Here is a 14,774-nt window from a genome sequence, read left to right on the forward strand (position 1 = left end):
GAGGGACAGCACTGGGCCTCCTCCAGAGGGCCTGTAGGAAGTGACGGTATCAAGCATGCTGGCGTGGGGAAACATATGTGAGGTTTCTCTGTGAGACATCTCCTCGGGACTCAAAAATAAATGGGGCCACAGGTTAAGAATGGGGCAAGGAGGGAAGTGGAGTAGCACAAGCATCTTTGTGGAGATGGAACAGTTCTATATCTTGATTCTGGTGGTTGTTACATGAATCTACACAGGTGATAACATTGCACAGAACTACACACACACATACACACACACACACACACACACACACACACACACACACACACACACGAGTACATGTAAAATTGATGAAATCTGTGGATTGTAGCAATATCAATGTCCTGGTTTTATACAAGATGTTACCACTAAGGAAAACTAAGGGTACACAGGAGCTTTCTGAGCTATTTTTGCAACTTCCTATGAATCTATAATTATTTCAAAATAAAAAGCTGGGACTTCCCTGGTGGCGCAAGTGGTTAAGAATCTGCCTGCTAACGCAGGGGACACGGGTTCGAGCCCTGGTCCAGGAAGATCCCACATGCCGCAGAGCAACTAAGCCCATGCATCACAACTACTGAGCCTGCGCTCTAGAGCCTGTGAGCCACAACTACTGAATTTGTGCTCTAGAGCCCACGAGCCACAACAACTGAGCCCACGTGCCACAACTACTGAAGCCTGCGTGCCTGGAACCTGTGCTTGGCAACAAGAGAAGCCACCGCAATGAGAAGCCTGCGCACCGCAATGAAGAGTAGCCCCCACTCGCTGCAACTAGAGAAAGCCCACGCGCAGCAAGGAAGACCCAACGCAGCCAAAAATAAATAAATAAATAGATTAATTAATTTTTAAAAAGTACATTACAAAAACTGGGAGATATAATTGAACCAGAATATTTAGGACTGGGCCTGGGCATCAGTGTTTCTTGTTTTAAAAGCTTACCAGATTATTCCAATTGAAGCAAGATTGAGAATCATCACTTTATTGTGGAAACCCTGTGGGTCAGATTTTTGGATTTTAGTAAGGACGTATGGTGCATATCCCGAATATTTTTTTTTAATTTATTTATTCATTTATTTAATTTTTGGTGCATTGGGTCTTTGCTGCTGCACACGGGTTTTCTCTAGTTGCTGAGAGCAGGGGCTACTCTTCGTTGAGGTGCGCAGGCTTCTCACTGAGGTGGCTTCTCTTGTTGCGGAGCATGGGCTCTAGGCGCGCAGGCTTCAATAGTTGCGGCTCGCGGGCTCTAGAGCACAGGCTCGGTAGTTGTGGTGCACGGGCTTAGTTGGTCTGCAGCATGTGGGATCTTCCTGGACCAGGGCTCCAACCTATGTCCCCTGCATTGGCAGGCGGATTCTTAACCACTGTGCCACCCAGGAAGCCCCCGAATGTTATATAATATCTCTAGGTGATTCTGGGTCAGCACCCTGTAATCAAACATATTAATATTTCTTTAGCACAATGTATGACTATCCACACCAAGTGAGATAAGTAGGAACAACAGAAACTGATAGAGACTTTGCAGCAAGTGCCCAGTTCCTTCCTTTACGCTGGAAGGGTGGGGAAGGGAGGGAGGGAGGCAGAAAAGCTGTACTGCTGTAATTTGGGCAAAATTTTGCCTTGATTCTGTCTGGCCCACAGGTTGCTATGAGACCTGAGGAAATATGAGAGCTAATCAGAGAAGCACATACAGCTGTACATATACAGATGTCTGTCCACATTAAAATTGGGAACAATTAGAAGCAATTTAAATATACAACTACATGAAAATGGTTATGTAGATTATGTTATAGATTTATTGTGGAATATTACACAAGTATAAATATTGTGTTTTAAAAGAATAACGGTATGGGAAATTCTCATTATTGAATATTCTGTGAAAACAGGTTTATTTTGATAAGTATAATTTTTAAGCAGACAAGATAGCAATAAATCTTTGTTAATAGTGAGTATCTATAGATGGTGAGCGTACAATTTCTATTTCCTATTTTATACTTTTTATTTTAAAATGTTCTACAATAAACAGGTTGACTTTTATCATTAGAAGTAAAAGAAATGTTGTTAGTTTTGAAGTATGCCAAGAAATGTTAGTGTATCAAAATATGCAGTCAGCTAAATTACAGTTGGTGATTTTCTAAGTTCTGCCTGAGGCTGTCAAAGTATTTAATTAATAGGTTATAAAAGTTCTTGGGAACACTACTTAATGTAAATCTGCATTGAAATGATAGCAATAGGGAAAATAACCAATCAGAATTTATTAGTCCTTCCAAAATACTTTTCTTGTGATAACTTTAATATGCATATATTGCAGAGTACAACTTAATTTGAAGTTTGTTTTTTTTTTTTTTAATGTTTCTAGAACTTAAGGAAAACAATGTGTGTCCATTAGCCCAGGCAAAACCATAATAGTAATACAATTAATTTTTATTGCAAGCTAACTATATGCTAGGTACTTCCTCTTTTTTTCTTTTCTTTTCTTTTTTTTTTTTCCTATTTAATCCTGACACCAGCCCTACAAAATAGATGTTATTATTATTTGTTTTACAGATAAAGAAACTGAGTCTCAGTGAAGTCAAGGTCACACAGTTAGGCTGCCTGACTTTAGAGTCAGGGCTTCTAGCACTGCAGTCCTCAAGGAAAGACACTTAGGCTACACTGGCATGGGGAGTAAGGTAGAATATGAATTCTTCACGAAGAAGGGCTTCCGACCAAGGCCTGTGAGGAGTGGACGGAGCTTGAGGCAGGTTGAAGTTCTCTGTGGGAGAGCAGCTCTTGGAGCAGAGCGGGTGGGCAGGGTCTGTGTTAGGGCCCTAGCTTTTGGCTCCAGACAAGTTCCACCTCCTAAACGACGTGGGTTTACTTATCTGCACAAAGGAGAAAGTAAATTATTTACCTCATCGGGTGGTTTTTAGAATTGCATGAGGTAAAACAAAAGGTTTCCAAATCCTTCAACTTTCTGGAAATCATTTTTCTTTAATATCCGCATCAAGCGGCTCAAGCCTGCATCACCAATTACGTGCGGAATCTAGCTTCCTCCCAGCATGTTTGAAGATTCCCAGGGCATGTACATTCCTACGGCCTCCCTCTCCCTCTGGATCCTGCTCAGAACAAGCCCTCAAGTGGCCCAGTGCTGTCTGGCTAGTTCAAGCTACCATCCTCTCTCTCCATTGCTTCCCTCCAGGCCAGACCTTGCTCCCCCATTTTGTTCTCCAAGCAACACATACCTCTGCTAATTAATGTGGGTAGGTGGTGTGAGTACATCTGGCTGCCTTTTATGGGAGATTTGGGAGTAGCAGAAGGGAATTACAGGTCTTCCCAACCCAGCATGAGAACATGCCAGTAAGTCAACACCAGACAAGTTTTTACAAGTTTCTAACAAGTTTCTAACAATCCTCCTTGTCTCTTCCCCAGGAAGCCCTGTCTCTCTTCGTCAGCCGTGTTCTTTCTTGAAGCTCTAGGGCCAATTCAGCAAATCTCCAACATTTTATTATGCCAGCTGGGTACAACTCCTTCATGTCCAGTTCCTGGGGACAAAGGGAGATGCATCAAGCCATTTTCTCTTCACTTTGGCCTGTGTGACCATGGGTGAGTTATGGAGACATTCTGAGTCTTAATTTACTTGTCTGCATGGAGGTGGGGGGGATAGTAATAGAACTTAACCCCCAGGATTATTGTAAAGATTCAGGGAACATAATTCACACAGCACAGGGATCAGAGCCCAGTGCCTGCTCGTCAGTATCATTTCTCTGACTTTATAGCTTCCGGAGACATTCAGTCTTGTCTCCTCTCCTGCCAAGTATTGAGTCCTGCCGCCCACCTCCTCCTGGTCAGAGGGGAGTGAGGACTGTCCATGGGGCCTTTACCTCTGCTGTGACTGTGGAGGCAGGAAAGAATCTGTGTGCCCTGAAACCAGCCAGGCCTGCCCCTGTCCAGGATGACAGGGAGAAAGTGAAAGGCACGATCACCGTGGTCCACTGCAGTTCAAGTGTTTGGATTTACAATGACCTCACAGGAGATCACAGATGGTCACAAGGCCCTGAAACTTGAAGAAAGGGCTAATGAGGGTGACTCAAATGTTCGATTCATGATTTCCTTGGGAAAATACTGGGAGTGGGTGGAAGGCAATGGGATGGCGGTAAAGGAAGGGAACAGAATTTCAGCAGTAACATTTAAAGAGTCTATAACTACTGAAGTGTGTTGTGCATGAGATTTGGTGCTTAGGAGTAAACATACAGGCGTCAGGCAGGACCTCCATAGAAGCAGGAATGGATAGAGGAAGAAGAAAGTCCAGCCGCCTTGTTGAGACCCTGCACGTGCACCCGAGGCAGGGCAAAGGGCAGCAGAATCTGCTGGAGTTTCCTCGATCTTCAAACTCCACAGTAGGTTGTCCGTTTGAAGTCTGGCACACTCCTGGTGTCCTGCCCACCCCCTCCCTGACGCTGGGGTGCAGCCCCCTCTCCTCCCAGAGCCCCTTTCTCTCGGCTGCATCCCGATGGGTGGTGGATGGACCCGGCCGGTTCCCACCCTTCTGCTCCATTACAGACTGCACTCCTTGGGCATTGGTTATCTGGGCCCAACAAGTGTTTTGCAGTGTGCCTGGCACAGAGGGCCTGCCTGTGTGCCGTGGTGGAAGGAAAGGGCTCTCAGGGGCACCTTCTGTGGTCCAGAAGAACACAGAGCCGGCCCTATCTCTAGCTAATGGCCACTATGTTCCCTGAAGAAACAGGGTAGCAGGTCTGGAGGCCCCGTGTGGGGATGGAGCTTGGAAACTGGCTGGGAACTGAAATGGAGCTGCCCTGTTGTGCAGGGGACTTGGACAGGAAAGGGAAGAGATTCCCTTTTCTGGTGGGTGGAGTGTCGGGGGGGTCTGGGTTCTCCCACGCTGCTGGTGGAAGAAGGAAAGATGCTGCAGGGAGGACAAAATCCCATTCGGGACCAGGCGCTGCGCCCTCAAGCCCTACTTGACTTAGGAAGGGAGGAGGGAGAAAAAAAAGAAGGAAGAGGGGAAGAGGGAGGTGGAGACAGGAGGTGGAGGGAAAGAACCCTTCCTCCAAAAGCTCCCCTGGGGCTGGGCTGACTCATGAAGCTGCCCACCTGGGAGTAGGGGACCAGGAGAGACCAGGGCAGGACCTTCCTCCTCTGGACAGGCTTAGAGCTGTGAGGCAGGCCAAAGAGGCAGGCTCTGGGCATCAGCAGGAGAATCAGCCCCTGCAAGAGAGAAGCAGCCTTGGCACGTGGGTGGGACCGTGCCTGGGATGAACCAAGGCAGGTGCAGCCTCTGAGCCATCTCTGAGCCCGTCCTGAATGCTGCAGGGGGTGAGGCGGTGCTTGGCTCCCAGGAATTTTATTAGTGGGTGCTCAGCCAAGACCAAGTGTGTATTTACTTGTTGTTACCAGTAGGACGCGGCTCACCTTCTCTGACTTTTACGCCTTTAGGTTAAAAGAACCTAGGGGATCACAGGATTCAAAATAAAAGTTGATTCATCTTTTCAGGTCAAAGAGTTACAAGTGTCAAAACTCTCAGGAGGGATCTGCCCGTGGCGTCATGACCACATTCCTCTACTGAAATCCCTCTTTGCAAGGAGAGTGGCATGTGTTATTTTTTCCAGCAGTGGAAATACAAATGATTCACTCTGGAAACCTTGGCTGTTTTACTGAAAACTAATTTGTTTGCCGACAGTGATTACCCAGGAGCTGGGTAGGGACCCAGATATCAAACTGCAAACATTATTAAGTTCCCTCTGTGTGCAGACTAAGTGCTTGGGGTGCTGCAAAAGAAGTAGGGGTGCAGACCGCATCCGGGAGAGTTTATAGGCTAATCAGAGAAAGAAGACAGAACAAACAACACGATACACACAGCTGCAACAGACAGGACCTGCGCCTCTCACACAAGCCATGGTGTGATTAGAATCGGGTCAAGACAGGGAGGAAGACTTCTTGAAGGAGGTGCTCCAGCCATGTTTTGGAAAAGAGAAACCAGGGTCAGGCAGGGAGAAAGGAGGAGAGAAAACAAGCATCGAAACTGCCCTTATGGTATTTTTTAATGTTGCTCTTGTTCTTATTGGTTGATTCAGAGCAGCCATAGTACATGAAGGATAAGGATATTTGATTTAAGAAATCAAACAGGATCTTCTAAAATTAGGTCAGAGTCTTTGCCCAAGAAGAGGTCAGAGCCAGGTTTTGGAACTGTTTGGGAAATTGTTAGTTTTGGTCCCAGGACCTGATGCTTTAGTGGTTGGATAGGCCACGTGAATATTTGCTTTGTCTGCTCGTGCAAATTGTAGGTCTCCCAGATGAATAGCTCAGTAAGCCCAGCCTTCACTTCTCTGAAGGCGAGGATCTTGGACTGCCTTTGCGGGCAATGTGGAAGCACTGGAGGATTTGAAGCAGAGCAGTTAGATAATCATATCTGTATTTCAGAAAGATCATTCTATCGTCTGTTAGTATTATGCTTGGGTATGATTTTGAAATACCAGTAGTCTTTCTTCTCCTAATATCTTTCTTCACCCACTCACCCACCGCTCATCTTGCTCCTTCGAGCAAGGTTAGTCTGTGTTCATCACCTCAGTGAAGGATGCTCAACAGATATAAGGGTCTGTTTGCTGGCTTTTGAGTTTCTCAAGTCTAAGCCCGTGTGTGTGAAGGAAGGACTCGGACATATACCAGAGATTTGAGAGAGGACATGATACCCCACTTGAAGGTCCCTGTCCCCAGTCCCTGAGGACTCTGGGGGAAGAGGGGGCACAGAGGGAAAGCAAGAACTGGATAGTCATTATGGGATGCTTGAAAGCAGGATTGTGTGTCCCAGGTGGATGGAAATGGAACCCCATGATAGAACCCACCGATTAGGTTGTGAGACTGGAGAGAGAGAGAGAGACCCGTTTCTTACTTCTAGGGTAGAGCCCTAGGAAAGTGGCAAGACCCTAAAGAAATGGATTTGGGGCATGTCTAGGCAGACAGGGCTGTAGAAACAGCCTCACAAAGTTCCCCATGCCACAGCATGGATTGAGAGCAAGGGAATGACCCCCATGCTGCTGAGAGGGGTGGGGCAGAGCAGAGTGGCTGGCTTTGAAAGGGCTTAGTGGGTAAGATGAGGGGCAGTTCAGCAGCCATCTGCATGGACGATGGCCAAGGTCAGATGAGGTGATGATGGTCTCAGCAGTTGCCCTTGTGGACAGATGACTGAAGACTAGATGCCCGGCCTCACCACCCCCCCACAGCCCTTTGTGCCCTAGAACAAAGATATAACCCCAAACTGATAAAGTTTTGACTCGTCTCGTGAAATGAGGGCTAAAGTAGAGATTAAGTTGGGTTATAGAAAAGTAAAGAAACATTTACATATCTGTAGACTAAGGTTTGTACCTGCTACTGTCTGCTGTTAAATGATAAAGATTTTCTTCCAGTTAATTTACCTGGGGTTCTAATTGACTTTCTAAGGAATTTTGGAGAGAATTTTTAATGTCACAGCTTTTCGTTCTGATCCTGCGTTTTGGGCTCAACGTTGCCTTCTTATGACTCCTGAGAATGTTGAAAAGCAATTGTTAGAGTAGCTCAAGTTTATGTGAAGAGTAACCACAGCAGAGAGTTGGAAAATCAGCATGTAGTAGGTCCTGGCCAGGCCGGCTCATAAGCCCCTAAGTGGATGTAAATAGAAAATTCTTAGGTCCTGTAAAATAAGTGCAGGTAAAGGGAAGTTGCTTAACGTGGCGCACTGGCACAGGAAAAAAGAGAGATTGCTTACATATTGTAGAGTAAATATTTTATAATCCCAAACCTGGACATAGACCTGGGGTATGTGGCTTGTTGAGTGGCAGAATTATTGCTTGATACTGTGATATAAATCATCTCTGGGGGCTGGCATGCCCCTTCGGGGGGATGGGGGGGGAAGCCAGGGAGACCCTTGGTCCTGGGCTCGTGGCGCCAGGTCCACTCCTCATGCCAGGGGCTGCGCTCACAGCACCATCCTAGGCTTATCCAGCTGGGGAACAAAAGGGGACCCTGGGAGGCTGGCTGTTGTGTTGTATATGTGGTCATTCATTTTTAAATACCCTGGCATGAGTAACGTGATATGTGCATGAACAAGTAAATCCTAATCTGTTTTAACTCTTCAGGGTGGGTTAATTAGTGGGTAAAGCAAGCAAATCAATTCTAGTCTCTCAACAATTTAAGTTGCCTTATTTGCATAAAAGTGTTCAAAGTAATTCTTTTTTTTTTTTTTTTAGAGAAGTAATTCTTGATTTAGTAGAACCCCCAGATTTTTTGGTATGTGTTTGGTATGTGTATATAATAGGACTAATTGCCTTGTGTGAATAAGGGTTAAAAATCAGCAAGCCCAATAACTGTGCCTTGGGCTTAGGGCCCGCTGGTGTGGTGTCTCCAGGGATAGGACGACTCTCACCCTCCCCCCACCATCTAACCACAGGAGCCCGGTCTGTGAGTTTGCTTCAAAAAACATGCCTCCAACCGAGGTTTACAGACGGGGGCAAGAGTTCAGATGGAGACCCACATACCATATGTCCAAATATTTAAAAGCTGCTAATCTAGCCTAGAAACTATAATATAGAATATGTTCTATCCTTTTGCCTTGAAAAATACATCTTCAGAGGGACCTGGGATGCCGAGTCTGAATGTAGCATCCTTAGACCCCTCAGAGTTCCACCTGCTGCACCCGGGCTGCCCCTTCTCTGCCCACCCCCAGCTCTATCTCACACCCCAGCTCTCTGTGAAGAGCTGTCTCCCGGCCTTTCCTCAGGCCTAGGGGTGAGGCACAGCCACGGGCCAGTCCATCCTCAGAACTCAGAGCCCGAGGAGAGGCCTATGCAGGCTTTGGAGATGATTTCAGGACCCTTGGTCAGGGAACTCTGGGATCCCAGGTACCAAAGTGTGGTCTAGAAGGTGAGGTATGAGCTCTGGGTAGACACATTCCCTGGGCCCTGTGACTCATTGTCCTGTGTGGAGAGGGTGCCTGAGGAGGGCCAGAGAGTTACCCCTTGAAGGACAAGGCTGAGGACAGCAAGCCTTCGTGCCTGGGTGTTTCTGCTGATTTTTTTGTGGGAGTGGGAGGGGTGCAGGAAGAAAAGAGAGAAATATCTTCTGAACCACAAATGAGATGTGTTAGATTAATTCTGTCTGCTATCTCACAAAGTTCCCTGCGTTTGATGGGATTTGGTGTGAGCTGAGACTCGCATTTGTTGCAACAACCCGATTTGGCAGCAAGCTTGTTGGGGTGGAGATGTGCAGGCCCCACTTGTGTCCGACCGTAGCAGGCTACTGATATTTTCTATGGTTATGGGATCCTAACTTCCAGACACAGAACCAACCATGGCCTGAGAGTCCCGTTTGCACCTGCTCACGCCCACACTGGATTTAGCATGTGCTGAACGAGTTCATGTATGGTCAGGTCATTCAAGATGGCTGTTCTCTTGCTCTCTGTACATCCCCTGCTGGATCACGCCCTGCTACACTCACATGACTATCCAATCGTCTTAATTATAAGGCTTAATAAGTAACTGCCTATGTGCTTGCCCCCTGCCCCAGCCACTGGTTTCCCTGGTAACTGATGAGCCAACCTGACGTCAATTCCGCCTCTAAATGGTAGCCTCTTTCTCCCGCTAAGTAGCGGAGGTTGCCGCCATGTGCTGCCTGCTATCTACAGTGGGGTGTTGCTCTCGGACCTTTTGCTGGCGTCTCTGTTGCTGTCTCTGGGCTCTTTCTTCAGTCTCTGGGCTGGGCAACTACAAGACTTACAGGCCTGTGTGATGCAGCTCAACAGTTGGGTCTGGTAAGAGCTTTCATTTCTCCCCCTAAACTTGAAAATGGAGTTCTGAAAGGGGTGGTATAAGTTCATGAACCTAAGTTTTGTCTCTGCAAGCCCATCGTGGGCCTTTGCCAAGGACCCCTTTCGCACTGGTCTTTAAGCTTGGAGCTGGGGCAGCTTGGAGGGCAGCCTCATCCAGCACCACCTAGAGAGCTGAGGAAATAAGGGTAGGGGAATGCGAGTTCTGATAACTCCAGAGGTTTCAGAAAACTGCAACAAGCCAGGAGGGCCACTGGGCTCTCTGGGAGGCAGCAGAGGGGAAGGGAGGAGAGTGGGTCTGGGAGTCAGCTGGATTCTAGACTCAACACTGCCAAGAATTTACCAGTGAACTTGTATAAACTTCTTTCCCTTGCTGGGCCTCTGTTTCCCTACCTATAAAATGAGTGTGAATTAAATGATCTAAAATCCCTCCAAGTGCCAAAATCCTTAGGCTACCTTGCTCTCATTGGGTAAGGTGACTCCTTCTCCTTCTTCTTGTTTAAATTTTATTGGAGTATAGTTGATTTACAATGTTGTGTTAGTTTCAGGTGTGCAGCATAGTAATTCAGTTATACATGTATTCATTCTTTTTCAGATTCTTTTCCCATATAGGTTATTACAGAATATTGAGTAGAGTTCCCTGTGCTATACAGTAGGTCCTTGTTGGTTATCTATTTTATATATAGTAGTGGGTGTATGTTAATCCCAAGTTCCTAATTTATTCCTCCCCCTGACATTTGCCTTTGGTAACCGTTTGTTTTTGAAATCTGTGAGTCTGTTTCTGTTTTATAAATGAGTTCATTTATATCATTTTTTAACTTAGATTCCCCATATGAGTGATATCATATGATATTTGTCTTTCTCTGTCTGATTTACTTCACTTAGTTTGATAATCTCTATGTCCATCCATGTTGCTGCAAATGGTGTTATTTCATTCTTTTTATGGCTGAGTAATATTCCATTGTATATCTGTACCACATCTTCTTTATCCGTTCCTCTGTCGATGGACATTTAAGGTTGCTTCCACGTCTTGGCTATTGTAAATAGTGCTGCAATGAACATTGGGGTGCATGTATCTTTTTGAATTATGGTTTTCTCCGGATATATGCCCAGGAGTGGGATTGCTGGATCATATGGTAGTTCTATTTCTAGTTTTTTAAGGAACCTCCATACTGTTCTCCATAATGGTTGTACCAATTTACATTTGCACCAACAGTGTAGGAGGGTTCTAAGGTGACTTCTAACGTAAGCGAAGGTAACACTCCTCTCTTCTCCTTCAGCACAAATGGACTTCATTCTGAAGTCGTGGTGGGCAGCCTGTGTCCTGGGGGCCCTGGGAAGAGACCCTGTCCATTTGCCCTGAGTCAACAGGGACCAGAGACCTTCCTCTCATCTTTTTGGCAGGCCTGGACTGCCCTGCTCAGCCAGGCCGTGCTCCTGCAGGCTTCACTGGACAGTTTCTTTCCCCTCACGTTAGTTGAGTTGAGCATTCACTTGTGGGTCTGCATGTCAGTTGATACTCAGTGAATCATGTGGTTTATAGACGTAGAGATGTCATTTGAATCTGGAATGTCTTTCCTCTTGGCCTCAACAGCCCAGGTGATCTGTATGCCTCTCTTCAGCTCCTTTCCTTTTCGGGGGAAAAAAGTGATTAAGAGGTAAAAGAATACACCTTGAGAGGGAGGTTTGCTGGAGCAAAAGCTCTTCCCGGCTTTAACGTCCCATCAGGTGCCCAGTCTGTCCCCGCTCTTAGAGATCGTTCCAGATCTTAGATACTCGGCCACTATGCCCAGAGGCGAATCTAGCCTGGGCAGCAGCCAGACTCATAGATCTTCCAGCTGCCTCGCTGCTTCCCTTGAGAGTGGGCGCCCTTGAGTATCACGAGTTTGTGGCGGAGACCGAGTGTCTTAATTGCTGGAAGAAAGATCAACTTCCTCGGCCTTGTTTACGTGTCTCAAACTGGCAGTCGTGACCTCCAGGTGAGTTACAGGAGACCGGGAAGAGGTTGCGTTGCCAAGAGCTTGAGCAGCTGTGTAGTGCTGGAAGCAAACCTAGCTTTATGGGGCCGCTTGTCTTCGGGGTCACACCCACCTCCCGCTTCTAGTGTCCACCTCAGTTCTCCTGCTGACCCTCTCCCGCCCTCAGCCTCCTTGGTCAGCTCAGGCCCCACAGGTGTTCCTCATCGTGACCCTTCTCCTCCCTGGGACCCACTCCTTCGCTCGTTTGCAGGACTGTAGGAGAAAGAGACCTAAGGGCCTCTCATACGAACCTAGGAAATGAGCAAAGGAATTGGGGGTGTGTCTGTTTCTCAGGAGGAGACCCACTCTCCTCCCTTCCCCCTGCTGCGTCCCCAGAGAGCGTGGTGGCTCTCCTGGCTTGTTGCAGTTCTCTGAAAACCATTAGGTCAGCCTCCTTTGGACAGAGTTATGAAGAAGGTTAAGTGTACTTCAGCCCCTGGCTTCCCTTTCTGAAACATCTTTTTCACTCTCTGCTCCAGCCCGCATCCCCCAGTCCAACTCTTTCCTATGAAAACCTCTTTCTGTGAAAATCTCCCCCATCATTTCTTTATTCTGCTAAGATGTAAAGTCAGTGCTTTACCCTCCTCAGAGATATTTGTATTTTAAGCCTCATCACTAATTACGGAGTGAGCGAGAGTCTCTGTCCTCTGCTAAAGGAATTTCAGGCATATGCCAGCCCATGGGAGGATTCGGGAAAAGAAAGTGCCTTCTATGATGTTCAGATCACACTGGCATTGAGCTCCCTGTGCCACAAAAAGGTCAGTTTGAAGTCTGCTGATTGGTTGAAAATTTTTTTCTAGTCTTAAGGATTTTTGAAAACTCTTTCAATGTTTACTATGGGATGCTAACTTAAGAGGAAAAAAAATGCTCCATAGATTATTCGAAAGTATCACTTAAAATTTATAAATGAGGGAAATAATTCCATACTCTACCATGACAATTTAACTTGGCTAGGTCATCTTACACTAAATGTGGATGATTTTTAATGGTATCTTATATAACATTACTCACTAGTAATTGACGTAGATGGAGAGTATTCAGCTGAAAAAGACTTAAGTCTTTTATTCTTGGCTACTAGAGTGAGACTCATTGATCAGCAGCATCGATGTCACCTGGGAGCTTGTTAGGATGCAGACTCCCAGGCTACACTCCTGAGTTGATGCATCAAATCTGCATCTTAAGATCTTTCAGGTGATTTGTATTCATATTAAAGTTTGAAAAGAAAAACTGGCCAGGGACTTCCCTGGTGGTCCAGTGGTTAAGACTCTGTGCTTCCACTGCAGGGTGCGTGGGTTTGATCCCTGGTCAGGGAACTAAGATCCTGCATGTCACACAGCGTGGCCAAAGAAAGAAAGAAAGAAAGAAAGAAATCCAGGCCACCTATTGGAATTACCTGATAGCCTTTAAAATCTACAACTACTTGGACTCCACCTCCAAAGTCTTTTCAACATGTTGGGAGTAGAGCCCAGTGAATTCTGTATTTTTAAAAATCTCCTCAGGATCAGTCAAGTTAGGGAACCATCAATCTGGTCCATCTTTTCTGATGAGCAAAATGACCACCAGGGTGGTGAAATGACCTATCCAAATTATCAACAGATTAAAATCCAGACCCTGACCACCAGGCCAATCTAGCCTACACAAAAAATGTCACATTTTCACATGAGATTGAAAAGACTGTATGTCTGTGGTCTTTGTCCCAAGAAATAGAAGGGATTTTGTCGGACACAACACTGAAGCTTGGCAGTAATACGAAGGAATTAGAGAACTTGAGACCGGCTCTCAAAAAGCTTCTAATTCAACAGGGCAAAGAAGATGGTGGTCATCCCATTAAATAAAAACACACATAAAGGAACTTATACATGCATTTTGCCACTCCAGACTTGTGTATGTGCACATGCACGTGTTGGGATTGTTTTCCCCTCCATAACCCCATAGCATTTTGTTTCCCTAGTGGACCACTTCTAACCTCCACTGCTTTCAGAAATCTTTGTGTTAAGCTTTATGCTCAGCCCATGTGCCGAACCTTCTGTTAGTGACCGTTGTAGCCAGGCTGTCAGTTCTCCGCGGAGGGTAGGAACTCAGTAGCATTTGCGGGATGGAATGCAGCATGGGGGGCTGTCCTTGAAGTAGTCATGTGATCAATTACTTAATGCTCAATAGGTGCATTATGCTGAACTAAGTGGTAACTAGAATACCAAGTTTATAAAACACAGTCCTACCCCACAAATGTTTATAATCTCGTAGGTGGGACTCTGCATGGTCTCAAAAATATAACTAAGCTGATTAGATGGTATGTAATAAGGGCCAATTGAAGAATGTAGCACCAACCCTATCAGACCCCAACATTCTCTAATAGCTTAAAATGACTTCATTTTCTTAAAATGGAATCCATGAGTTATATAACTAGAATCCATGAATAATATAACTACCTCAATCTGTATAATGAATTCCTTAATTCTGATATGAAGAAATAAAATCAATTTGTAATAAAACAACATATTTCAATATATAAATGCTCAGGCATATTTACACCGAAAACCAATGAAGTAGTCAGATATAAAATCACTGTTACTGGGACAGCTACCAAAGCATACTGATGCAGATACATTGTCCTGGAGACTGAAATACTGTAAGCAGCGTTCCTGTCAATAATGTGTTTCCAAAATGAAGAACGAAGGTAACATTCTGAACAAAACAAAGCACAGTCTTCCCTGAATTCGCAGAAGTTGAATTCCTAGAAAACTCAGTGTATATTAAAACTGTGCAAACAATACTTTGTGTCTGTGTGGGAAAAGGAATTCAGTTCCGGGTTCAGATCATTACAAATAGGTTTTTTCACCAACCTGCCTGCCTGGCGGCACTTTAGAAAGTTATGTGATGTATGAACCAAGTCTTCCTTACGTGGAGCTGTGCTCTACACTACAGGCTGCCCCGCATTCTCC

General features: G+C 45.7%; 1 long non-coding RNA gene across 1 annotated transcript in view; it reads left to right on the top strand.

The window, feature by feature from the left end:
• Positions 1-291: 291 nt before the first annotated feature.
• Positions 292-14,774, top strand: part of LOC309634629 — a 33,695-nt gene continuing 19,212 nt past the window's right edge. Inside the window, exon 1 of the long non-coding RNA XR_014248259.1 lies at positions 292-3,603. This is a non-coding gene — a long non-coding RNA (uncharacterized lncRNA). The remainder of the gene's footprint in view (positions 3,604-14,774) is intronic.

The sequence above is a fragment of the Balaenoptera borealis genome, assembly GCF_965194805.1.
Source record: "Balaenoptera borealis genome assembly, chromosome: 9".
Taxonomy (NCBI): Eukaryota; Metazoa; Chordata; class Mammalia; order Artiodactyla; family Balaenopteridae; genus Balaenoptera; species Balaenoptera borealis.